At 36.5% G+C, this 27,996-nt stretch overlaps 1 long non-coding RNA gene across 1 annotated transcript; it reads left to right on the top strand.

The window, feature by feature from the left end:
* Positions 1-27,839, top strand: LOC115286800. Its single transcript, XR_003906274.1, has 2 exons — positions 1-442; positions 27,637-27,839. It is a non-coding gene; the product is annotated as an uncharacterized LOC115286800 (long non-coding RNA).
* The last annotated feature ends 157 nt before the right edge of the window (positions 27,840-27,996 follow it).

Here is a 27,996-nt window from a genome sequence, read left to right on the forward strand (position 1 = left end):
CGAGAGCTAATCTTAAAGCATTGACCAGCATACCCACAGGAATTAGTCATCTGTATCAAAAGCAAAATAAACTCATGCAGGAAATACAGTATGAAAGGATTACTAGGAACCACTACGGGCTCACGTGAGGTTCATGGTACTGGATTCAAGGTGACAAGAGTCAGCATGGGAGTGTGTATATGCTGGTCTTTCTCCAATCATTGTCTAAATGCTCAGGTGAGCTCTGGAATTCGCACTTCAGCCAGCTCTGGGGTGTTAACAGCTGTGTACAAGCAAAGGCACTAAGGAATTAAGAAAGTAACTACGGTGTTGGACCTGAGAATACATGGAAGATAAAGAAGGAAAGATGACATGAAGATACGATGCATCATGAGAAGATAATGGTTCAGCTCACTGGAAGTTCTGGTGGGGCCAGAGAACTGGATGTAAGCACAAGAGAGGGGTAAGTGGATTGCTGGAATCCTAAAATTTAGAGATTCCATCTACTTTGTCTGTAGTCTGAAATACTAACAAAGAGCCTGGCACATACAGAGATCTCAATATATGTTTATTTTATGAAAAAATAAGTGTCATGAAGAATAAAGTGCCAGTCTTTGTTGTAAGTTAAATAAATGCTCTCTGTGGGAGACTGTGCTACTTTGCCCAGAACCTTAAAGGATTGATTAGGAGGGACTGATTGCCCCAACTACTGAGAGGACTGTCAGTACCTTAGGGATGTCCTCAGGATCACAGCCCCCTCGCTCAAGTCATACCCTTTCCAGGGTGGCCCATACCCAATGAGTATTTGATGCAAGTATATACAGGACCAGCCATTTCAGCCTAGCTCCCAGAGAGTCCGCAAGAGTGTTGTCAGGATGGCACTTCAGCTCAGCTTCTTCTTGTGTCAAACTCTGCATCCTTTCCCTCTTGGGATTTGTTTCCAAGGGCACTCCCTAATAAACATCTGACACACTGAACCCTCAAAGTCGGCTTCCTCCCAGACAATCCAATCTGATCCTTTGCAACTTAATAAAGATATGTTTCTAAGATGACAGCATGCATACATGTATTTTTTAAGCCCCAGATGAGATTATGTTTAATCCATGTGATTCCAGTTTACATGTGCTGACATCTTCAATGATCAACAGATGCTTGAGGGATCATATTCATTTTTCACTAAAAAGTGAAAGAACAGGAAATAAGTAAAGAAGTAGGGTTAGAAGGGAACTTAATGGAAACATTTTTCTTCCAGATACTTTAGTTCATCTAATTGTTTCAATTTATCTTCTTGACTTTTTCCTTCGAATAATGACATTGAGTAAGAAGTGGAATTCACATTATGCAGGCATGAGCTTAGTTCATGCAATATTCTTTTTATTATTAGCCACTTAAGAAATCTATTAACTGTCTCTGAATTTCATAGATAATATAATCTGTTGATGTTTTCCCTCCACTGCACAAATATTACTGAGCATTCAATTAATATCTTAATCACAGATCTTTGCTAACTAAATCTCTTAAGAATTAAAAGAATACCTTTGTTTCACATGACAATTACACCACAGGTTTGTTTTTCCTATAGCCTTCAAAGAAATCTTTCTTATTGTTTAAAGTTTATTTGTTTTGAGAGACAGAGACAAAGAGAGAGACAGAAAGAGAGAGCACACAAACAGGAGGGTCAGAGAGAGAGGAAAGAGAGAGAATCCCAAGCAGGCTCCACACTGTCAGTGTGAGCCCAATGCAGGGCTCGATCCCACAAGCCATGAGATCATGACCTGAGCCTACAGCAGCAGTGGGATGCTTAACAGATGGAGCTGCCCAGGCACCCCTCCAATCTGGTGTATTTTAACAGAATAGTTTCCTGGTGGTGCAAGGCTATTTGCATAGATTAATAGATTAAGAAAAAGGTATTAATATTATATATGCATTTGGAATTGTATCATGCCAAGGGTACCATTTCTCACTTACTATTATTCATGCTGCAGGATTAATGTCAGGCACCACTTGCAGTGACAGTCAAATACTACCAAAAACTATTTTTTTAAATCTGTCCTCTGTATGTGATATTTGAGCCCTTAATAAGAAATATTAGTTTCTGGGGTGCCTGGGTGGCTCAGTTGGTTAAGCATCTGAATCTTTATTTTGGCTCAGGTCATGTGAGATCAAGGCCTGCATTACGCTCAGTGTAAACAGGAAGAAGTCTGCTAGGGATTCTCTCTCTCCCTTCTCTGCCTCTCCCTGGCTCTCTCTCTAAAAATAAATAAATAAAGCTTAAAAAATATACACCAGATTGGAAGTCTTTACAAAAATGTTCTGCATACAGGCAAATTATTCCAGGCCAAGTAAACAAGAGAACAACATGAGCTAAGTACTGACCTCTTAAGTTGTAAAGGTGTGAAGCTAGAGTGACAACTCAATCATGGGACATTCAGAAAATGAGAGGGCAACAGATCCCAACCATACCTGCAAACTTAGGAGGCTCACATTATGACAAAGAGTTCAGGAGTGGGAAATACAGTTACTAGACTCTAGACAAGCACTGTCCGACAGAAACTTAATGTAAGCCACAGGAGTGATTTTAAATTTTGTAATAGCCACAATAAAAAGAAACAGGTGATACCAGTGTTAGTAATATATTTAATTTAATATATTTTAAATGTCATTTCATCATGCAATTAACAAAAAATATTCCATATTCTTTTTAATGTTAAATCTTCAAAAATCCAGTGTTTTTCATACTTGGAGTGCACTTCCACTTACATAGCACATTCCAAGGAAGGGCTAAATAGTCACACGTGGCTATTAGCCACCGATATGAGTGGCCTAAAATACCGCACAGTTCTAGGATCTCTGGATTGGCCATTCAGTACTTCTTAAATCACCGTATACCCACAATCCATCTGTTAACAACCAGATATATTTTATTCTATTTTCAAGAAAAAAATGTTCATTTATCTTGTGCTATGTTAGACCTGTTTTAAACTGTTTTATGAATTCAGATTGAGTGGTATTACTTTAATATAGTGCTCTTCAATGTATTTTCTTTATCTTTCTACCTTTTGAAAATGTTTGTGAATCTTGTATTTTTGTTATTTAGAGTTCAACTGAAGATATGCCACAGAGGCAAGAGGCACTTGCTGTATTTTATAAGCTACTCTCGTGGTTATTTATTTCATTTTCAAAGACCACTGTCAGAGAAAAAACATTTCAGTCAGAATTACTCAGGCTGACTTTAGAGGTCTTTTTCTCCAGGAAGCAAGATTAGAATCATTTTCCAAAGGCACAGTTTAGGAGTGAGATGATATGGTACCGGTCACCGTGCTAAAAGTACCCGGGTAGCTAACTAAAAAGAGTGTTCATTATCTTTTTCATTTCCTTTCATTCATTTCATTATGCTATAATACATAGCATTCTGCACTTGACTGTGGTAACAGAGAGCAACAGGCAAATCTAAAAACCATTTCAAAGGTGCCAGAAGACTGAATAAGTGGAAAGGGTTTTTGATGCCATCACATTATGTTTTCAATACCATTATCATCAGAAAACAGAAACTACAAACTATCACGTTACACACTGTAATCACTGTTTTGCATATATTATTTATTCTTTATGACTGCTACTATGATAACTGTTTTAGAAACATTGTTTTATGCATCATTTATAATAAATGTTAATAAAATTTATACATTAGAGATTAACAGTCACATTTTAAAAATGAGAAGATTTACTTGAGGGGTAGTAAAATGCATCCAAATAACATCAAGGAGGAAGAAATCAAAAGCAAGTTTTTTAGAATAAATGAAAGAGAATTCAAAGAGCACTGTTTCTCTTTAAAATCCTTGTATTAAAAAAATGATGATGCACAAACACAAGCTTGGGGAGATTAGCAGAGTCTAGCGGCTTAGCAAAATAAGTATGAAGTGTGAGTGTTTACCTACCTCACACATTGTTCTGAGGATTAAATGATACAAAAGATTATGTATTAATTTGAAACCTTGTACAAAATCGCCTTGAATGTAGCAGGCACTCAACAGAGATGTGCTAAAATAAAAAATAGTTCCCTAATAATTTTCAAATTTTTTAAATAGCCCTCAAAGGAGACACCAATGAAATTATGTCAGTTTGATGCTCAGTGACACAGTTATACCTGTCTAATGGCATCATCAATTACCCAGGCTTTACTTCACCGTTTTGTAAAGAAGTAGATCATGAAATTTCTCAATGAGAAATAGTAGACAGATATTTTCTCAAAAACCTCATTATAGTGACAATTTTTTTCTCAGATTTTAAAATATTTGCATTCTGATATCAAGCCCGAGTAACACGGACACTAGAAATCATGATGTACAATGCTGGCCCAAAGCTATATTCAGAAGTGTACGATATGAAAAAAAATGTATTATTAAGGGTAAGCCGTTTTCTAATGAATATTTTTCTCCAAATTCAAACCTCAACCTTGTCATTCCATTAAATAAGGCAGCTTTCTGGATGTGTTTTTAAAAGGTTTGCTTTTTTTCCCCCCACTGAGAAAGTGCTTCTTCACGCAGTCATGCTGCACCACATTGAAACTCAATAAAAGTACAGTTTAGAATAGCTTAGTGAGATTATAGGCAATTGAACTTTACAAGCTTCATTTTAATGCAAATTACTCTTCGTTTTAAAATGCATATTTTTCACCTTATTAACCATATGATTCATTTGGAAAAAAATTATGTTCATGGCAAATAAAGCTAGGTATATAATGAAATATGATTTCTACTTGCTAATAAAAACATAAATACATTTTTGCACGAACATTTCCAGGTCTAACATAATAAACTGCATAACATGTGGAACAAAGGGAAATACTTCAGGACAAACGGTTCTTCCCTGTTTCTTTGCAGGACAGGCTCTTTCTCCACTTTGAGTTCTTGGCTTAGTGCTAATGAGCATCCTATCAGATTAGATCTCCTCATTACACTCAACCACATAATCCTATTTATTTTACTGAGCCTATTTTTGTAATCTATATACAAATGCCATCTCCTGCCACTAAAACACAGGCTCTCAGGGGAGAGACGGAGAACTTGTTGGGCCTTCACCACTGAAGACCAGGAGCTTGTCTGGCCCAGAGCAGACATTTACTAATGAACAAATTTTGAGGCAAAAATTGCCTTTTATTGTTTTTAAGGAAATACTATCAAAAATACTAAATACTATTCAAACTATTTTTCTTTTTTTTCACCTAGTGAGTCTCAAAAAAATGCTTTTCATAAATTTTCATGCCTAATACATTTGCCATTAGACATTAGTATCCAAATGCATTTAATAACAGTCTGGTTTTAAATTTCACATATTTTATGGGATAAATGTTAGGTTATTACATAATTTGAATTTTATCTTAAAGGCTTAGATTGACCTATAATAAAAATATCTGGGTTTTTAAATATTTTCCCTTCATTTCAACAAGTTTTGCTTAACTGAGCATTTTTCCTTTTTTAGTAAAATTCCAGAGAACATATTTTTCTATTTAAAAGAAATATAAATGTCTTTACCAATATACTTAGTATGCCAGAAAACTAAAAAAATCTGGATATGGTATAAATAAAAGTAACAGCAAATGATGGGTAGGTCAATACAAATAAAAATGATGACTTGTCTTTATAGAAGTAACATGTAGGGCAGATTGTAATTAAGATGATTGAAATCCTTTTTTTTCCCTGAGTACTATTTCATCATGAACAAATCTCTTTACTATAACTCAGCACAGATATAAACAAACTCTCGGGGGCCATGTTTTGTCATCCTGTATATTTAAGACCAGAGGACAGGATTCATGCTTCCCACTCAAACCTGTACCCACCTTGATAGACATACAGCACAGGAGTGGGTACAAAGGGAACATTCAGTGAGTGATTTCAAGTGTATGGATACAACCTTAGGTTAAAATATAAGGCAGCTTTTTATTAAGATATTATTTATAAAAGAAAATATAATAAACAAGGTACTGATAAGAAAAAACAATGCCAATCTTCGAAGCCTAATGCTCACAACAAGTTAAATCTCTAGGCAAGATTATTAAAATAAGCCACAAATTAAATTGTTATATAAGCCAGTTCGTTGCATTGTTTCAAGGTTCTTGGTTTGTACTGTTAAACCTGGCCTGCCATATGATGAAAGAATTACTGGCAAGAGAGAAGATATAGTTTATTATTAATCTATCTCCTTTACTAGGAAAGCAAAGAAGCATAACAGTTTGTGTCAGTAGGTTTATCTTCCTATATGAACTGTAAAATGTAAATCTAATATCAAGCTGTCACCAATTCAATTCTAAAACATTTATCAAACGTCTGTTCTATGCAATGTACAAGACACAAGGGAGACCCAAACCTCAGTGTACCCAAGTCTTCACTTATGTGATCTTACAGTCTAGTTTGTGTGACAGACATGTAGACTACCAACTATAACAGATGTAAAAACTAAGTAAGCTAAACATAAAAGGGTCATGCTCTGGAAACACATAAAATGGAACAAATAATTTTACAACAGCCTATCTAATATAACTGCACATGAGGGATCTTCTTGGATAGATCATGGAATGCCAAACTAAAAATGGCCAAGGGCTTACAAGGTGTGAATTCTGATAAGAGATTTTCTAGAGCAGTAGTAATTTCCTGTGGCTGTTATGGGCTGAAGGTTAAACAGCAAACCTGAAGATGTAATCTGTCTTAGAATCATGGAGGGCACTGAGGACACACCAAGTAATTTCAAGTTCAAGTTCTTAGTAGTAAATGTAAATTTATGATCATAAATGCCAATGCTAATAGATGTTGTTAGACCATTCTCTCCCATTTTCCATACCAATTATGACAAGCCTATGTTAACTACACTGAACTCTACATGATTCTTAGACATAGCTGATGAAACTACTTCACAAAAATAAGTAAAAACTGTCAGAATGGAACTTCCCACCAACACATCTACCTTCATCAGCACTCATCTTTTCCTTATTTTCCACATGTACAATGGAAGCTCTAGTCGGTTGGAGAGGGTATCCCAAAGTTGTGTACCAATCTTCCTCAAGATGAGGTTATGTCCCAATAAACCCAAGTAGTTGAAAATGCCATTAAATCAAAAATGCATTTAATACACCCAACCTACCAAATACCATAGCTTAGCCTAGCATTAGCCTACACGTGGGCAAAATCATCTAACACAAATCCCATTTTATAATAAAGTGTTGAGTATCTCATGTATTTGTTGAATATTACATTAATAGTGGGAAAGAGGACGGTGTGAGGGTACAGGGTGATTATAAATGTCTTGGTTGTTTGCTCCTATGATCCTGTTGCTGATTGAGAGCTGTCGCTCTCTGTCACTGGCCAGCATCCTCAGAGAGTACTGCACAGCACATCACTAGCCTGGGAAACAGATAAAAACCCAAACTTTCAAGCATAGTTACAACTGAATGTGCAACATCTCACACCATTGTGAAGTCAAAACATCATAAAAGCTTAGGGGCGCCTTGGTGGCTCAGTCAGTTGAGCATCTGACTTTAGCTCAAGTCATGATCTCGTGGTCCAGGGTTCCTTAGGCCCTTTCCTGACAGCTTGGACCTGGACCCTGTTTTAGATTCTATGTTTCCCTCTCTCTTTGCCCCTGGCTCATTCTCTCAATCCTCATTCTGTCATTCTCTCTCTCTCTCTCTCTCTCTCTCTCAAAAATTTCTTTTGAACCACTGTAAGTCAGTTACCTCCGGAAGCTAATAAAGTGTGATTTCTACTTTACAACAAAACACAGATACAGTTCCAGATTTAGAAATAGGGTCTTTGTGATATAATGAATCAAGGAAACTTGAAATAAACCCATCTTGGATGTGGCATGGGTCCCGAATCCAATGACTGGTTGTCCTTATAAAAAGTAGAGAAGATATAGAGGCCCAACAGAGAAGGGACACAGAGAATAAAGTGTTAGAAAGATGGGAATAATTCATTTATAGGCTAACGGACACCTAGTTTATGGTGGTTGCTGGCAATCCTAAGAGAGACATGGGGCAGTTTTTTCCTCTGACCCTTCAGAAGCAACGAACTTGACTGACCTGTTAATTTCAGACTCTTGAACTGTGAGAGAAAACAGTTGTTTTAAGTCACTGATTGTAGTATTTGTAATGACAACCCTGGAAAACTAATAAAGATTTTGGTGTCAGGAAGTGGAATGCTGCTATAGCAAATACCGAAAACCATGAACATGGCTTAAGAGCAGAGTAAGAGTCAGAGGCTAGATGGATTTTGAAATGTGTAAATGATGCAGCTACAAACCAAAGAATGCTAATAGTTGCCATGAGCCACCAGAAGCCGAAAGAGAAGCATCAGAATGTTTCTCCCTCAGAGCACCCAGAAGAAAACAACTTGACTAACATCTTGATTTCAGATCTCTGGCCTCTTGAACAGTGAGAAAATAAATTTCTGTTGTCTTCAGCCACGTAGACTACAGTAATTTATAATACATATTACGTAGATGGTGCAGGAGGTATGTAAAGTCATACCACCCACATTAAACAGAAACATCATACCCACAGGGTCAAAAAGGCAAACAAATTGACAAGGTTAATATCTCATCTATCAGGATGACATTTAAAAATCTGTTGTAAGAACTCTTACATTAGATTAGATTTTTAATTCATTTTACTCAGTTGAGCTAAATGAAAAAAAACCAAAAGGATCTCATTTTCTCAGTAAAGTATTTTCAGATCTAGCATTTAATGTTTAGACAAAAAAACAATGGTATCACAAAATAAAATCTTTTCTGATGCTTAAAATGCCTTTTTAAATTTTTTTTAATTTATTTTTGAGAAACAGAGAGACAGCACACGCAGGGGAGGGCCAGAGAGAGAGGGAGAGACAGAATCTGAAGCAGGTTCCAGGCTCTGAGCTAGCTGTCAGCACAGAACCTGATGTGGGGCTCGAACCCACGAACCGTGAGATCATGACCTGAGCCGAAGCCGGATGCGTAACCGACTGAGCCACCCAGGTGCCTCTAAAATGCTTTTTTAAAAATATGTTTGTTGCACTTTGTATGTCTTGCTTGGTATTTTCGATTTCTGTCATAAACTTTACACTCATTTAATCTTGAAATTTCCCTTCGCTAATCATAGCACGGCAGTAAGAGCTCTCTCTTTGACTACCTGCATGCTTGACATTGTGGTGTATGTGTGGGTGGACAGAAAATAGTGAAGTACCCTCCAAGAACACTGTAATAAACCCATCAACCTTATCATCTGAAATAAAAACAAAATGTCAACAAGAAAACAACCAAAATACTTTTTGAAATATTAACTTAAAATAAAAGCAATGTCACTCAGAAAAGAATCACATGACTAGGACTATAATTTTAGTAATGTTAATATTGTTAATAATGACGACTAATAAGTGAGTGCTTAGTGGGTGCCAGGCATTATTCAAAGTTCTTCTAGACATATGCTATCACTAATTATTACAACAATACTGAGAGATGGTTGCTATTATGTTTTTTATATATGTGACAAAAGCAGTAGGAAGGCCAAGTAACTTTCCCAAAAAAACCTCAGTAGTAAATGTGAGAACCTGAATTAGAATCCACACAGCTCGTATTCCTAACCACTAAGGCAACTAAAAGGCAATCACTCATTCCAGGAAGCCAGGAAGAACAGCTGAATGAGAAACACAGGCAGCTCCAGTAAATGCAAACCAAGGGAAAGGGTAATAATACAAGACCTGCTGTGTCCAGGTGGCAGTTTATATCCCCGTATAGAGAAGGATACATCCAACTCTAATACTATCAAATATTAAATTCCTATGGTTATCTCTGGGTGTTTGAATCCCATGCTCTCAATCATCTGGTTTTAATAGAGCTTCCAATATAATGTGCATACAAGAATCTGTGTTGACCAGAATAACTGAATATAAATAAAAATAGAAATATATTCCACTAGCTGGTTTATTTCTCATTTTTAATGAATAAACTGGCATTGTGGTTTCATCCATCAGTCTCATGTAAACTGCACTGCAGTGTGTAAGCTTTCCAGAGTGTTATAAACACTGGCAGAATGAAAAAGCCATGTTTGTGCTATGCAGAACTGAGGCTTGGATGGAGCTACATGTCAGAGATGATGTCCAGCTGTGAGGACAGTTCAGGAGACTTCCATCAATGATGCCCGCTATCTTGATAGGGCCATGCCCACCTTTCCACAGAGCTCTGGACTGTATCACATAATCTAAATCACAGGGTTAAAGGATTTAAGTTTTGGGTCTGAAAAGATTTTAGAGATTTCCTAGTTGTTATCGGGTACTTGACTGTCCTCTAAAATATCACTTACAGACAGTTCCTGAATCAATGCTTGAAAACCCCTAAAGGCCTTCCCATTTTCACTTCCCTGATACTTGCACACAGTCAAGAACTGCTTAAACTAGGCCCGTTCTTCCCCATGGCAAACCTGTGGTGTCTAAAGAAACTTCCTACATCCACATAAGACTGCCCTTCTCGAAGCTAGGCATCTCTAACTTCTTAAAATGTTCATCAACAGCCAAAGTTTTTATCTTGTCATTATCCAAGTCACTTTCAAAAAACCCACTGAGTTTAACCAATCTCCTTTCAGAGTGTATTCAGCAAAAGCAGTTCTACTGTGAACTGACTAGTACAAAGAACATTTTCTACATAATTAACTTCTAATGCACTAGAATTGCATCAGAATTATTGAGGGCACATAAGCATAAGATATCAGGCCACTGAAATGATAGGATTTGGCTTGCTGCAGTGGTCTAATACAGACATATCTAAATCAAGTTCAACTCATGACAACAACATCGTCACCTTCTCCACTTCCTTCAAAATTCACACACACAGGAATACAGGAACTACAGAAACATGAAGGCTTTGAAAGTAACATTTACATCACCATCCATTTTTCCAGTCTATGAAGATGAAACTAACAGTTAAAGTTCAGTAATAGAACATAAGACAATCTAATAAAGCCTATAAAACAGAAGTGGCGGGCCTCTCAAAAATGGAAAAGCTAAGCGTAGTCTCGAGTGTATTCTGCAGAGAAGCAGGGAAATCTGCTGGAGAATATGTGGGAAACACTGCTTTCTTTCTCGAATTTAAACATAAGAGAAAGCTCTTTAGTCATTCTGACCCTACAGCTGCAGGCCGTGAGCTTGGTAATGAGAAAACAGAAAGCCAAGAGACACAACAGCCAAGTTGCAACAATGAAAGGACAGACCCGTGAACACAAGGCCACTACTTTGATGACAGCAATGGAGCAAGATGTCAGGGAGCTGTTGAATGAACACTAGAAGCACTCACGTACAGACTACACTAGAAGCACTCACATCCAGACTTCTAGTCTGAGGAATAATCAAATGTTATTTTTAATCATGTAGACCACTGGTTATTTTGTTATACTATACCTGCAGCCCGATGTTTTAAAACAGGCTGTTGCCACAAGATCTGGCTACCAGTCAAAATCACAAGTTGTTACACTGCAATGAAAATCACATTAAAAGAATTTAAAATATAAAAACTTATGAAATAGGGGTGCCTGGGTGGCTCAGTCGGCTGAGTGTCTGACTTCGGCTCAGGTCATGATTTCATGGTTTGTGGGTTCGGCCCTGCGTCGGGCTCTGTGCTGACAGCTAGCTCAGAGCCTGGAGCCTGCTTCAGATTCTGTGTCTCCCTCTCTCTCTCTGACCCTCCCCTGTTCAAGCTCTGTCTTTCTCTGTCTCTCAAAAATAAATAAATGTAAAAAATGTAAAAAAAAAAGATTTAAAAAACTTTTTAAATAAATGATTTAAAACTTTTATAGACAGTAAGCACACATGAGCTCCTTTATAATATCACAGGTAAAAATCCTAAAATTAAAGACCATATCACACCTGCTTTGACTTATTATCTACCTACACATGTTAAGGAAAATACCTCATCAAGACATAAATGGCTGAACAATAAGAAATGGTCTGAGTTAGGCATTTAGTAAGGCAATCAGTGTTTATTTACTCCATCATCATCATCACCATACATTCAGAATGCCTTCTATAACTAAATTTCCAAGATTATAAATAAGGATCTACATAAGCTATGATTCTTATAATCTAAATCTTCATAAACCAATTCATCCTATGGGAAGAAACTAGTGAAATAATAAAACCTACAATGAATACATGTTTCTGAGTTCTATTCAGAAGGTGCTACGTGTGCTCCAGGTGCAAGATAAACTGGTCCTACCACTTTGTTTTCAAGATAAATGATAAAGACAATTAGAGTGGAGGTGCCTGTTTGGCTCAGTCAGTTAAGTGTCAGACTTTGGCTCAGGTCATGATCCCACCACTTGTGGGTTCGAGTCCCAAATCAGGCTCTGTGCTGACAGCTCAGAGCCTGAAGCCTGCTTTGGATTCTGTGTCTCCCTCTCTCTCTGTGCCTCTCCCACTCGAACTCTCTCTCTCTCTCTCAAAATGAATAAATGTTAAGAAAAATAATAATAATGAGAGTGGGTACTTATATTTGAAAAAAAAGATGAATAAATACCTAAATAAAGGAATGGCAGATATGACTATAAATCTTTCTGCTTTGTCAGCTTGAATAGGATAATGTTAGATATGATTGCTGTTATTTTGCTATTGCTATTCATATTCAGTGAACTCACAATCTGTTTCCATGAAAACTGCAATAAGATGCCAATTTATATTGTTCTCAAAAATGTAGATTTTTATCATTTTCTATGGGTGCAGCCCTAAAATATTACTATACTTGATACTATTACAGAGAGAAAAGATATAATAAAATTTCAGTGGAGTTTTTGTTCATCAAAATAAAACTCAATGTGATAGCTATAATCCATTCATCAGTTTTAATCGAGAACTGTTTAGAGGAGTGCCTGGGTGGCTCAACTGGTTAGGTGTCTGACTCTTGATTCTGGCTCAGGTCATTATCTCACAGTTTGTGAGTTCTGAGCCCCACGTCGGGTTTGGTGCTGACAGCTCAGAGCCTGGAGCCTGCTTCAGAATCTGTGTCTCCCTCTCTTTCCGCTCCTTTCCCATTCATGCTTTCTCTCTCTCTCTCTCTTTCTCTCTCTCTCAAAAATAAACAAAAACATAAAAGAAATGTTTAGAGAAAAAACAGTAAATTCCGTTTACCCTATGGGAAGACTACTCAAAGCCCAAACTAACAGGGGCAACTCTAGTTTTGAGGCATGCCAAGGCAGAAAAATGAAACATGGTGAAACATACAAAAGTACTGAAATGCTGAAGGGATAGAAATCACTTCCACTATATTTTACAATCCAAAGAAAATCACATGGTTTCACCTGTATTCAAATATAGCAGAGAAGTGCAATTCTAGTGCCCAGAAGAAGAAACAATTGAGTATTTAGGAATGGTCTCATAGTATAATACCTCACCTATAACAACATAAGTACACTGGGAGACTCTGTTTTCTATATATTTACATAAGTTTATTTTAACCTTATAAAGACTCTGTCCAAGAATAGTATTAAAAGCTACCTTATTTTATAGATTGATTGATTTTGAGAGAGAGCATGTGCACACAAGCAGAGGGTGGGCAGACAGAGAGGGAGAGAGAGAGTCCTAAGCAGGATCCATGCCGAAGCACAGAGCCCAACACAGGGTTCAATCATGACCCTCAATCATGAGGTCATGACCCGAGCTGAAATCAGGAGTGGAAGCTCAACAGACGGAGCCACTCAGGCCTTCCTAAAGGCTATGCTTTTCAGCCTCAACTTCCTTGCTCTCCTCCAGTATTTGATACCATTGGCAACTCCATCCTTCTTATAGCACTCCCTTCCATTTGTTTCTATAAAGCAGTTTAGCCTTGCCCCCTCTAATTCCTGTTCTTTCTCAAGTCCTTTTATGGTTTCTTCTTTCTGTATCAACTCATATACGGCGGTGTTTCTTCAGAGAGCTGATATTCAAATGCTTCTCATTTGCTCTGTGTACAGAGTAGTGTAACAGTCAAGAAAACAGCACCTGGATCTAGAAAGGCTCAATTTGAACATCAGCTCCTCCCCAGTTAGTTATACTTTGGACAATTATCTTCTGTGGGTTTAACTTTTCTCAACGATAAGACATAGATGATAAAATAAAACCTACCTCACAGAACTGTGATAATTTAAGGAGTTAACACAGATAGAGCAACAACTAGAACAGTGCTTAGTACACAGTAATTCTTTTATGTTAGTTATTATTAACTTTCCAGGCATTACGTATGCCAAGGCTTTCATTACTGCCTCTTGACTGATGACATTCCAATCCCTGTTCCAACTAGAGAAGTGACTTCATGAATTACACAACCATAGAGTCTATTCCACTGAAGTTATCGCCAGCAGTTCAATTTCAACTCATTAACAAAATAAGCCATGCTCTTTCTTCACTAACCTGCTTTTTTCTGTGTTTTCTGAGATATCTAAACTAAAAAATGTCACAAATGTGATTTATAAGCAATTTTAAAGTTCCACCTTAAAATCCATCCTTTTCTCACTTTTCCTATTATTCTTTCTTGATTCATTTTTTCTGTGATCTCCTAATTATTCTGTTTTCCTCAGTTCTGGTTCTGTCACTTCCGTCTACCAAGTATCATTACCAGGAAGACCTTTCTAAAATTAAGATCTCATACTAACCACATTCTTTAGTAAATTCAAACATGAAATACCCAGCTTCTCAGACTTTCCTCTCCACTGCAACCTCTTATTCATAACAGGCATTCAGGCGGATGGCTCAGACCTGAGAAAATACAGACATGAGAAGTGCCAGCATTGTGCACTGGAGAATGAAACAAATCAGAAGTCACAATCCACAACTCAAAGAAAATAAAAGTTTCAGACCATGTCTCCCAAGGGAGAAGCCAGGAAATCAGAACTGAATCTGAACTAAATTGTCTTCTATAAAAAGAAAAAGCAAACAAAATCAGGAGATGAGAAAAAATTTTAGAGGTCATAATAGGTGTTGAGAGAGATTTTCCATGGCAAGAAGTTTAAAGAAAGGAGCATTATGTGGCCTGGAGGACACTGAATGTTTGCCTCCCACTTCACTTTCACCTCCCGTCGCCAACTTAGAAGCATTCTGACAGCAACAGCAATGCCGAACTACTTTCCCAAATGCAGCAGTTTTTTCACCTTGTATATTCTGTCCCCACCATGTGGACCAACTCCTCCTTCCTCTTTCTTTACCTGACGCACTATCACTTACTGCTCTGCTGAGGCACTCCTCCTACCAAGATTTATCTCACTACCTGATGGGCCAAATGTTGTCACCCTCCTTTGTGTTTCTACGTCCCCATGATGCTATCACAGTTCTTTCTATACCAAGGTTGTCACACTTTATTTACTTACCTGTCCAAGTCTACTGAGTTGTGAAATAGTTCAGGGCAGAGGCTCTAATTCTTTCTCTGTACCTACTACAAATGTTCTGGAAACAAATTCTCAAAGCTACTGTGTTTAAAAAAATGTGAATACTGAATTAGCAAATACATTAGTGAGTTGATTAGTATATAATAGGATGGATCTGAGTCAATCTGTCCATTGTCCCATTCTCATAATTCCCCTTGTGGTAAATATGTGTGCGCCACAAGGTATTTAAACAGTGACCAGCCAATAGAAAATTACAGGGATGTCAAAATGCTATTTGGAAAATTGAACTTTGCCTCATTAGCGTTATGTTTTATGGGAAACCTAACTGAATGACTTCACAAAAGGCCTGACTATAACAGTGAATCTTAGTTTTCCTGGATTTGTTTGTTCTTTTCAAAGACTATTCTTATTAATTCCCATCCATTTAAATTCCAATCTCTCAGACAATATGAGCCACTAATGACTAGTTAATTCAATTCAGACTATCAGAGTAATAGGGACAATCCACAGAATGCAACAGAATACATGCAATCTAAGCAGAGCAGATAACAAGTTAAGATATGCCAAGTTCAAATAAAGAGGAAAGCTATGATGAAAACATGTTTTACAGCCTTTTCTCTTGCTTTAATGGGAAGTTTGATTCTTAAGTCTCTTAGGAAACCTGAAAAAACCAACAGACTTACTTGATTTGGCTAATGACAAAGATTGTTGTGAGAATACAATGTTTTCAATATTGCATAAGTTCTCAAATAGAGTAAAAGCATGAACTTGAACAATAAGAGCATTGTAGGATCGGCTCAATGCTGCACTGTGCACGCTGCAGGCATGTAGGCTAAATGCTTGGCAGTCACTGTCTGATATTCTTTGTCCCTCTAGATTTCAAAACAATAAAAACCTTCATAGAACTCATAGGCTTTTCAGTCTAATAAATACAGACAAAACCTTACAATATATTCCATGACCAAGATTTACACTATTGTTTTCTCCCTCTAACTGGCACCATCCATTATTGAGAATGATTTCTTAATATTTTATCAATGCATATGTATCTGAAACATCCTTCCTCAAGATTAGATATTACATGTAATATTTCTAAATAATTTAAGCTGTCATTGAAGTTAGAGAGTATCTCCCTTTTCAAACTTTATTCCATCAGAAAACTTTTATTTATTTAAAAACTAAAGACTTTCAAAAGTTGCAAAAACAATGAAATAATGTTATGAATAATCTCGTAAGTCACCATTTATATGTTTTTCATCTGATACTGAAATATTAAACACTCTTAGTTTTGTTAGTTTAGCTCCTCCAAGAAGATGGCAAAATAGAACTCGGGGTGTGTGTGTGTGTGTGTGTGTGTGTGTGTGTGTGTGTGTGTGTGTGTGTCTGTGTGTGTGTCTGTGTGAGAGTCTCCTGCTGCTGTTGTAACAGGGTAACTGCAAATTTAGGGGCCCCAACAACACAGATTTTTTTATCTTATAATTCTGCAAGTCAGAAGTCTGTAACAGATCTTTCTGGCTAAAATAAAAAAGGCTGCTGTCCTCTGCGTGCTCCATGAGAGAATCCATTCTCGCCTTTTTCAGTTCTGCGGATGCCAGGGTTCCTGGGCCCCTGGCTGCATCACTCTCTCCTCTGCTGCCTTCATCACACCTTTCTTTCTGCGTCTGTTGGCATATTGCCTTTCTCTCTCTGACCCCTTCTGCTTCCCTCTTAACAAAGACACATAAACGCACGGATCCATCCAGCTCTTCATGATAAACCCCCAGCCCCAAATCCGTAATTTAATCACATCTGCAAAGTGTCTTTGACATGTCAAATAACCTATTCATAGGTTCTAGGACCAGGGACATAGACATCTTCAGGAGGGATTATTCAACCTACAACAATCTGCAAGAGCTTCATGGGGGGAAATGCAAAAAAAAAAAAAAAAAAAAAAAAAAAGCAATGGGGGAAACCGCACCATCAGACTGTGACAGAGATCTAATGCCTATGAAGGAAAACTGGGCAGGAAAGAATCTGACAGCAGTCTAATGCTAAGAAAGTTTTTCTAGGTCTGTGGGGAGTCCTCAAACTAAAGTCTGTTAAAAGAATGAATGAATAAATATGAAAACTGTCTTGCTGGAATGAGCCTACATCAGCATCCCCACTGCTCAGAAGCAGCCTGGTGCAAAGGGGAGGGTGAATCCAGAAGGGCACAAGCTGGGGAATGCAGGCAATTTTGCTACCCGCAGCAATAAATCTGAGTGTGAAGCTCCTGCATGACTGTCCCTTTATAACTGAAAAGAATGTTATATTCTATTCTAGCTCCTTCTTTTTCTTACTTATATATTCCTCCACTTCATTTTTATTTCATTACAATAAGCATTTATAAGATGTAGGTAATGGGGTCCAAAATTAAAATACATAATCAACACCCACATAGAAAGTTAGCAGGATAGTGGAAAACATCGAAATACTTATAATGCTATCCCAGAACAAAAATATTATAGCATGGCCATACCTTCTAGTTTACCTAGAAAAATATTGCTTATGCTCATTTTTCAGTGCCCCCCTTCAATTAGCACCTCCTTTGACTCTCAGAGTATCTCAGTTAAGATAACAACTTATGTGATCACTTTTTAAAAATATTTTTTAGTATTTATTTTTGAGAGAGAGACAGTGTGAGCAGTGGAGGAGGGAGACACAGAATCTGAAGCAGGCTCTAGACTCTGAGCTGTCTGCACAGAGCCTGACATGTGGCTCAAACTCACGAACCATGAGATCATGACCTGAGCCAAAGTCAGTTGCTTAACTGAACCACCCACACCCGACAACTTATATAACTTTATATATAACTTTAATCATGAGAGCACATACACTTAATACAGACTAGGGAGAAGGAGTAAATAGTTATAATGTCATTTAAATTCAAGAATAGAAATAATATCACTATTTGAGAATTAAGGAAACTAGAACAAGTACTTGAAGTTAGGATAACTTTCTTCAATGTTAAATTTAGAGATGACCTGCAGAGTTAATCATAAGGAAAACAAAACATTGCACAAATTTATAACATACAGATTAATTATAGCTTGAAAAAGTTTGAAAAGAACAACCAAATGTCTAACTCAGTTATAAAAATAAATAAAAACACATCTATAAAGGACTCATAGAATACCCACCTCATAAAATAGTGCTACTTCTTACTAAACCTTCCAAGACAGTCTTTTTGGGGACGAAATAAAACTATCTGAAAGAAATGACCTGATGTGTCACTATTTTCCATAAATTAAGATATAATGATGCTCCCTAAAACACTGAGCTATCATTTTTACTATTATTTTTAACCCCAATAGCAAATAATAATTAGACACTCTGTCTAGCTATGTGTTAAACAATTCCTAAATTGACATAATACAGCCAGATTGTTGTCATATGGTCAAGGTTATTTGTATGCCAGGATCCTTAGAAAGAAATCTGATCTAGATCATATTTGCAGTAACATTCAGAATAAATTACTCTAGTAAAACTAATGTCTTTAGTACCATATACCTAAAACATGAAAGGGAATGTAGTAAGGAATGGGTTACAATTATAAGTGACTATCAACTTAATATAAACTGCTATATGCAGAAGATGTATATACAAACCTGAGGGTAATCACACACACAAATCAAAATCCACTAACAGATATGCAAAAGAAAAAAAAAAAGAAAGAGAGAGAGAGAGGAATCCAAATATACCACTAAAGCAAAACAAAAACCATGAAAGACAGAAATGATCAGAGAAAAACTACAAAAAGAACCACAAAACAAGTAATAGAATGGCAATACATACATATCTATCAATAATTATTTGGAATGTAAATGGACTAAATTCTCTAATCAAAAGACACAGGATGACAGAAGAGATACAAAAATAAGACCCACCCATATGCTGCCTAAAAGAAACTTATTTCATACACAAAGATACCTGCAGATGCAGTGCAAATATGGGGCACCTGGGTGACTCAGTTGGCTGACCATCCAACTTCAGTTCAGGTCATGATCTCACAGTTTGTGGGTTCGAGACCTGTGTCGGACTCTGTGCTGACAGCTAGCTCGGAGCCTGGGGCCTGTCTTCAAATTCTGTGCTTCCCCTCTCTCTGACCTTTCCCTGCTTGCATTGTCTCTCTCTCTCAAAAATAAGTAAAACATTTTTTAAAAAATTGTAAAGAGCAAATGGATGACAATAGAAAGCTGGAGTAGCAATACTTGCATTGGACAAAATAGATTTTAAAACAAAGTCTGTAAAAAGGTTCAAACAAGAACAGTATGTAATGATAAAGGGAACAAACAGGAAGATATAACAATTATAACTACTTATATATGGAAGCACCCAAATATACACAATAGTTAATAACAAAGTAATGAATAAATAGTAACACAATAATAGTGAGGGACTTTAACACCCACTTAAATCAATGGTCAAATCATCCAAATAGAAAGTCAACAAGGATGACTCTTAATGACATGCTGAACAGATGAATGTAACAGGTATATTCACGATCACTTCATCCTAAAACAGCAGAATACACATTATTTTCAAGTGTACATGGAGCATTCTCCAGAACAGATTACATATTAAGCTACACAAGTCTCAAACAATTCAAAAAGAGCAAAGTCACACAATTCTGATTTTATGATCATAATGCTATAAAACTAGAAATCAGAAAGAAAAAAAAATCTGTAAAGACCATGAATATATGGAAGTAAATAACATGCTACTAAACAATGAACGGGTCAACCAGGAAATCAAAGACAAATTTAAAAAGTACAGGGAAACAAATATGAAAACACAATAATCCAAATCCTGTGGGATGCAGCAGAAGTGTTTCTAAGAACAAAGTTTATATAGCAGTACAGACCTACTTCAAGAGGCAACAAAAACCTCCAACAACCTAACCAGACACCAAAGAAACTAAAAAAAGAACAAAACTCAAAGCCAGCAGAAAGCAGGAAACAATGAAGATCAGAGCAGAAATAAATGATATAAACAATTTAAGAAGATCAACAAAATTGATAAACTTCTAGCCCGACTCATCAAAAGAGAGAACGACTCAAGAAAAATCACAAATGAGGAAAATAACAACCAACACCACATAAATGCAAACAATTATAAAAGAATACTATGAAAACCTATATGCCAACAAATTAGACAGCATATAAGAAATTGATGAATTCCTGTAAACATATGACCTGTCACAACCAAAGCAGGAATAAACAGAAAATTAGAGCAGCCCAATTACAGGACGGAGACTAAATTAGTAATCAAAAAACCTCAACAAAAAATCTAGCAGCAGACAGCCTCACTAGTGAATTCTACCAAATATTTAATGAAGAGTTAATACCTATTCTTCTCAAACTATTTCAAAAAAATGAAAGTAAAACTTCCAAATTAAATCTGAATCCAGTATCACCCTGATACCAAACCCAGATAAAAACACCATCAAAAAAGAGAACTGAAGGCCAATGCTTCTGATGAACAGATCTAAGAATCCTCAACAAAATACCAGCAAATCAAAACCAACAATAGATTTTTAAAAAAATCATTCACTATAATCAAATGGGATTTACTCCTTAAACACAAAGATAGTTGAATATTTGTGAATCAATCAACATGATAAATCATATCAGTAAGAAGATTTTAAAAACCATATGATAATTTCAATAGACATGGAGAAAGTATTTGACAAAACACAACACCCATCATGACAAAAGCCCTCAATAAACTAGGTGTACAGGGAACATACTTCAGCACAATAAAGGTCATATATGAAAAACACAGTGACCATCATAGTCACTAAGGGAACAAGAGAAGGCTACCCCTTCTCACCATTTTTATTAAACATAGTACTGGAAATCCTAGCCACAGCAATCAGACAACAAAAGAAAATTAAAGGCATCCAAATTGGTAAGGAAGAAGTAAAACTTTCAGTATGTGCAGACAACATGACACCTTATAGAGAAAGCCTGAAAGACTCTACCCAAAACCTACTAGAACTAATAAATTCAGAAAAGTTACAGGAATCAAAACTTACTGTGTGGAAATCTGCTACACTTCCATACACCAATAATAAAGCAGTAGAAAGAGAAATTAACAATCCCATTTACAACTACATCAAAACTAGTAAGATACCTTGGAATAAACCTAACTAAAGAGGTAAGAGACTTTTACTCTAAATACTACAAAACACCGATAAAAGAAATTCAAGATGATTCAAAGAAATGGCAAGATATTCCATGTTCATGGATTGGAAGAACAAACATTGTTAAAATGTATATACTAATCAAAGCAATCTACAGACTTAATGCAATCCCAATAAAAATACCAACAGCATTTTTCACAGAATTACAATTAACCTAAAATTTACATAGAGCCACAAAAGACCTCAAATAGCATAACAACCTTGAAAAAGAGAAGTAAAACAGGAGGCATCACAATTTCAGACTTCAAGTTATATTAAAAAGCTGTAGTAATCAAAACAGTATGGTACTGGTACAAAAACAAATAGATCAACAGAACAAAATAGAAAGCCCAGAAATAAACCTACAATTATTTGGCTAATTAATCATTAAGAAAAGAACAACAATATTCAATGAGATAAAGAGTCCCCTCAACAAATAATGTTGGGGAAGGACTCCTGGGTGACTCAGTCAGTTGAGCATCTGACTTTGGCTCAGATCATGATCTCAAGGTCTGTGGGTTCAAGCCCCACATCAGGCTCTGTGCTGACAGCTCAGAGCCTGGAGTCTGCTTCAGATTCTGTGTCTCCTTCTCTCTCTGCCCCTCCCCCACTCACTCTCTGTCTGTCTCTCTCAAAATAGAGACATAAAACAATTTTTTTTAAATGATATTGGGGAAAATGGAAAGCAACAAGAATGAAACTGGACCACTGTCTTACACCATATACAAAAATAAATTCAAATGGATAAAAGACCTACATATGAGACAGGGAACCATCAAAATCCTAGAAGAGAGCACAAGCAGTAATTTCTCTAACACTTGCTGTATAATATTTTTCTAGATATGTCTCCTAAGACAAGAGAAATAAAAGCAAAACTTAACTATTTGGACTACATCAAAACAAAACATTTCTGCACAGTGAAGGAATCAATAAAACTAAAAGACAACCTACAGAATAAGATATTTGCAAATGACCAATCTGATAAAGCGATAGTATCCAAAATGTATAAAGAATTGATACACCTCAATACAAAAAAAAACATAAGCCAATTAAAAAATGGGCAGAAGACATGAACAGACATTTCTCCAAAGAAAACATAAAAATGGCCAACAGACATATGAAAAGATGCTTAATATCACTCATCATCGGGGAAATTAAGATCAAAATACAATGAGTTATCACCTCACACCTGTCAGAATGGCTAAAATCAATACCACAAAAAACAAGTCTTGTGAGGATGTGAGAAAAAGGAACCCTCTCTACCACTGGTGGGAATGCACACTGGTGCAGCCACTGTGGAAGGCAGTATGGAGGTTCCTCAAAAAGTTAAATATAGAACTACCTTACTACCACGCAGGAATTGTACTACTGGGTATTTACCCCAAAAAATAGCTTTGTTTGCAGCATTATCTACAAAAGCCAAATTATGGAACAGCCCAATCATCCATCCTATCCGTGAATGGATAGAGAAGTGGTTATATATATTTACAATGGAATGTTATTCCACCATAAAAAAAGAATGAAGTCTTGTCATTTGCAATGACATGGATGAAGCTAAAGAGCATTAAGCTAACCAAAATAAGCCAGTTATAGACAAATACTATATGATGTCACTCATATGTGGAATTTAAAAAACAAAACAAATGAGCAAGTTGGGGGGCAGAGGAGAAAGACAATTCAAGAAAGAGACTCTCAACTATAGAGAACAAACTGATGGTTACCAGAAGGGGGATGGGCTAAACAGGTGATGAAGATAAGAAGGGCTCTTAATGATGCACTTGAGATGAGCACTAGGTAATGTATGGAAATATCAAATCACTGTGTTGTACACTTGAAACTACTATAACACTGCATGTTAACTACACTGGAATTAAAATTTTTTTAAAAACCACACCCTAATGTCTCAGAGAAAACTGGGAATCTCAGCTGTTTACCATTAGAGTAATATCTGTTTTCTGAAGGCAATTTAAGAGACTAACAAAGAAAGCAAAAAAACAAGCTTTTAACTCTAAGTATAAACCTCATAATTCCTCACACCTAAATGAGCTGCATTCTTAGAGTTTGAATCTTATTGAGAATTCCTTTGTTTTCATCTGTGTCTAGAAACATATCAAAAAAATTTCTGATAATATAACAACCAAGTGTCAATGACATTTAGACTTTTAGTCTATTAGGTAATGAACCAAAATGTTTATATCAAGCCCATAATAAGTAATTTGTCTTCCCCTTCCATTCAACTCTTTGGCAATATTTTTGTCTATCTTCTCTATAGTGTACTGCATTGTATATATGCAAGTCCTTTCCCCTATTCTGTGAATGTAACCTTATTTAAAAACTGGATCTTTGTAGATGTAATCACATTATGCTGAGGTCATAATGGATCAGGGTGAGTCCCCAATCCAATAACTGGTATCTTTAGAAGGGAAAGGAGTAGGACATTTGAGCACAGATAGATAAGACACTCAAGAAAGAGGGCCATTTGATAATAAAGAAAGACTGAAATGATGCAGCCATAAGTCGAGGAACACCAAATATTGCCACGAGTCCCCAGAAGCTAGGCAAGAAGCAAAGAATGAGTTCTCTGACAGAGCGTCTGGATGGAACCAACCACATCAATACCTTGATTGCAGATGTCTAGCGTTCTGTACCATGAGAAAACTTCCATTGTTTTAAGCCAGTAAGTTTGTGATAATTTTGAAAGCAGCCCTGGGAAACTAATACATTCTCATTTTTAAACAAAGTCCCAGTCATCAGGAACACTACAGTGAAAGCAGTTATAAATGATGCTTATTCCAAAAAAACAAAAACAAAAACAAAAACAAAAACAAAAAAAACCCTTTAATCTCACCTTTTTAAAAAAGAGGGATTTCCAGGGAGACAAAGCAGTTTCTGTGTAATATTGGTACAACAGTGAGGTTGGAGAGAGATGCTCAGGAAACACATGTTAATTGGCAGCATTATTGCTCTTAATGTATGAGCATTATTATTACCCTATGGAACATGTTTATTAAGAACAATAACCGTTCTTATAGTGAGGCACCTGGGTGGCTCAGTCATTGAGTGTCTGCCTTCGGCTCAGGTCATGATCTCACAGTTCGTGGGTTCGAGCCCCGCATCAGGCTCTGTTCTGACAGCTCAGAGCCTGGAGCCTGCTTCGGATTCTGTGTCTTCCCCTCTCTCTGACCCTCCCTTGTTTGTGCTGTCTCTCTCTGTCTCTCAATAATAAAACTAAAAAAAAAAAAAATTTAAATAAAGAACAGTTATAGTGATTAAAATAAAATTTGCTTCTTTGAGTGACTTCCATATCTCTAGAAAGCATCTGCTTTTATTCTAAGTGGAATCTTAGAAAGCTGAATTAAATTTAGTAAAAGAAAGGGCACCTGGATGGCTCAGTCAGTTAGGCATCTGACTTCTTCTCAGGTCACGATCTCATAGATAGTGAGTTTGAGCCCCACATCGGGCTCTGTGCTGACAGCTCAGAACCTGGATCCTGCTTCAGATTCTGTGTATCCCTTTCTCCCAGCTCACATTGTGTCTCTCTCAAAAATAAATATTAATTTTTTTTAATTTAGTAAAAGCCTTGGAGAAGAGCGTCAATGGGAATTCAGAATACACTGCCAATGCTCTTTAACGAGTCATCTTTAGGAAGGCAGACATAACAAAGTCATTAACTAGTGATAAATTTAGAATTATTTGAAGCAAATTAATGACACTCAACTTGAAATAAACCAACAATGGCTTAATGGTTATTATACCAGATAATTTCCATTAATTATACTGAATGGACTTTTACAGGTTTTATTGATCATGTTTAATATTACTTCTTTGACTTGTAAAATAAGTAGTAAAGCTTTGGAATAATCCAGTGGTCATTATAGAAAGGCAGCAAACAATTAAATCCATTGTAAATCGAGGCACAATTTAAATATCTTATTTTCCAAAGTTGACCCAGTTTAAGAGCCTCTTCTCTAAAGTCTAACCCTAGAGAAGATACAGGGGCCTGAAAACAGCCGAGAGAGAAAGGTACCACCGGCCTGGCTGTGTGAATAGTTAAAACACAAGTGATTTATTTTTTAGAAACTTAACACAAATCCCATAGATTTATATTCAAAAATAATAAAGTGTAAAACAGAGTATTAATAATGGTGCTATATAAAAACAGTTCTAGAATAATTTAGTTTAGGTTTTTAATGTAAGAATTTAATAGACTGGGACAATTCTGCCTCAGAAAGTACTATATGCCAAGACAGTTTGGGGTGAGCAAGAGTTTTTGATCATTCCAAATGCAGAATTTGGTGCGCCTGGGTGGCTCAGTTGGTTAAGCAGCCGGCTTCAGCTCAGGTCATGATCTCACAGTTTGTGAGTTCCAGCCCCGCGTCGGGCTCCGTGCTGACAGCTAGCTCAGAGCCTGGAGCCTGCTTCAGATTCTGTGTCTCCCTCTCTCTCTGACCCTCCCCTGCTCACACTATCTCTGTCTCTCAAAAATAAATTTTAAAAATATCATTAAAAAAAATTTTTAAAAAAACCAAATGCAGAATGTTTTATTTTTAAATTTTTTCAATGTTACATACCTAATTTTGTAACTGTGTCCCTTGGAGACTGTCAACTTTCCTCTACATAGGTCCAATTCTCACTTCAACATGATAACCACTTACAACCCAACTACTGGTAACCCAACTCAACCATGAGGCCTTTTCTAGATCAGGTTGTGTGATCCTTTATTCCAAAAAAAAAATGACAACAGAGAAAATCAAACATACAGGATACAGTGTGGAGTCATGTGTTGGCTCTCAAACGAAAGAAGAGTCATCACTACTGAAAAAAAGAAATCTTTGACTAAGATTTTATATTTCTCTTCAGGGACATAAGAGCAAGTTGGTTCTGGCCCTAACAACCAAAATTTAACCCCACTTGACAGCTTTAAAAGAAAAAATGACCAGTTCATGCTGGTAATCAGAAGAAATGGCTTTAATGCTATAACACTAAAAGAACTGTGGTCCCCTTTTAATGATAAAGCAATCTCTGAAGTGAGCCACAAAGACACAATTTTATAAGGCAATTATAGGTTTCAGTACATGTCTTTGTAATCTTTAAAAAAGCCTTGATGTCTTCTTTGTAATGATATGCAAGCATCTATTTCATATGTTTCTTTGACTAAAAAAAAAATTTAATCTTATTAGAATGATCAGATGTCTTAGAGGTGAACTTTCACAAGAGACCTATTCATTAACCAGCCTTTAAGTGGGTTTTTAGGGAAGCCCCTACAGCTAGAAATATTTTTTTCTCTAGTTTGCAAGAAGTCTAGTGCACTGAACACAGCTGAGTGTTTTCCCTGATTTGTTTTATTTGAGCCTCAGTCATAATTTCAGGCTCTTCCTTGATCTTGGCAGATAAAAGAGAATCCATCTCTTTCTGTTCACTACAACAGTGTCTAATTCATTTAAAAAAAATAGTACTAAGTTAAAATGTTTTTGAGGTAACGAAAGAAAATATTTCTCTTTTATGTCAATAAAAGGAAATCACCTACTAATTTTTTTCCTCTGAATGCCTTCTTTTTTTTAATAGTTTATTGTCAAATTGGTTTCCATATAACACCTAGTGCTTCTTCCCCACAAGTGCCCCCCTCCGTGACCATCACCTCCTCCCTCCCTCCCCATCCCCTACTAATTAAGAGACCACAGGCACAGCCTGACTCTCCAGGAGCTACTGCAATTCAGGTTCCATAAAAACATTGATTATTAGGAGTTTATGTTGAGCCAACTAAACTTAGCAATCTCTCTCCCCAGAATCAAGACTGAGCAAAAGTTAATACAGTAAAAATCTATCATTCCTGGCTGTTTGCCCCCATATCTCATAAAGAAAATAACGGTGCTCTCCAGTGCACAACCTTACCCAAAACTTGAGAACTTTTAAAATAGACTGAAAAACAGACTTACGTGTCATCAGATTTGAAACTATTTTCTGTGTATATGGAATACATGATAAGTAAGCATATTTAGAGTATATAAAATTTAGTCTCTAATTTGAAGTATATAAAACACTAATATTTTAATGCATATAAACTACCTCTATGTCTACCCAGATAGAACTCCATGAGCAGTATTCTACAGGCAAACAAATCTGCAGTGACCGAGACTACTCTTTACTGATCAGCTGACTGCTGATGAAGAATGACTTCAAGAAACTGTGCAAAGTGCTGAGGAAGCAGGCTTGAGAAGAGGGGTGCTGATCTGAAATGTGTATTTGTGTGAATAGAAGAAAAATAATAGCTAATAGTAAACATTGCTCTAAGTGTCAATTCATTCAATCCACCAAAGCACCACTATGACGCTGGTAAGAGCACATTATGATGTAGAGACATTATGTCTATTTTAGGCATGAAGGAAACAAAAAAATTTAATCAGCCAAAATAAGGCTCAGTGATGAGTAAGTGCCATAATTG

This window comes from Suricata suricatta, chromosome 3, assembly GCF_006229205.1.
Source record: "Suricata suricatta isolate VVHF042 chromosome 3, meerkat_22Aug2017_6uvM2_HiC, whole genome shotgun sequence".
Lineage (NCBI taxonomy): Eukaryota > Metazoa > Chordata > Mammalia > Carnivora > Herpestidae > Suricata > Suricata suricatta.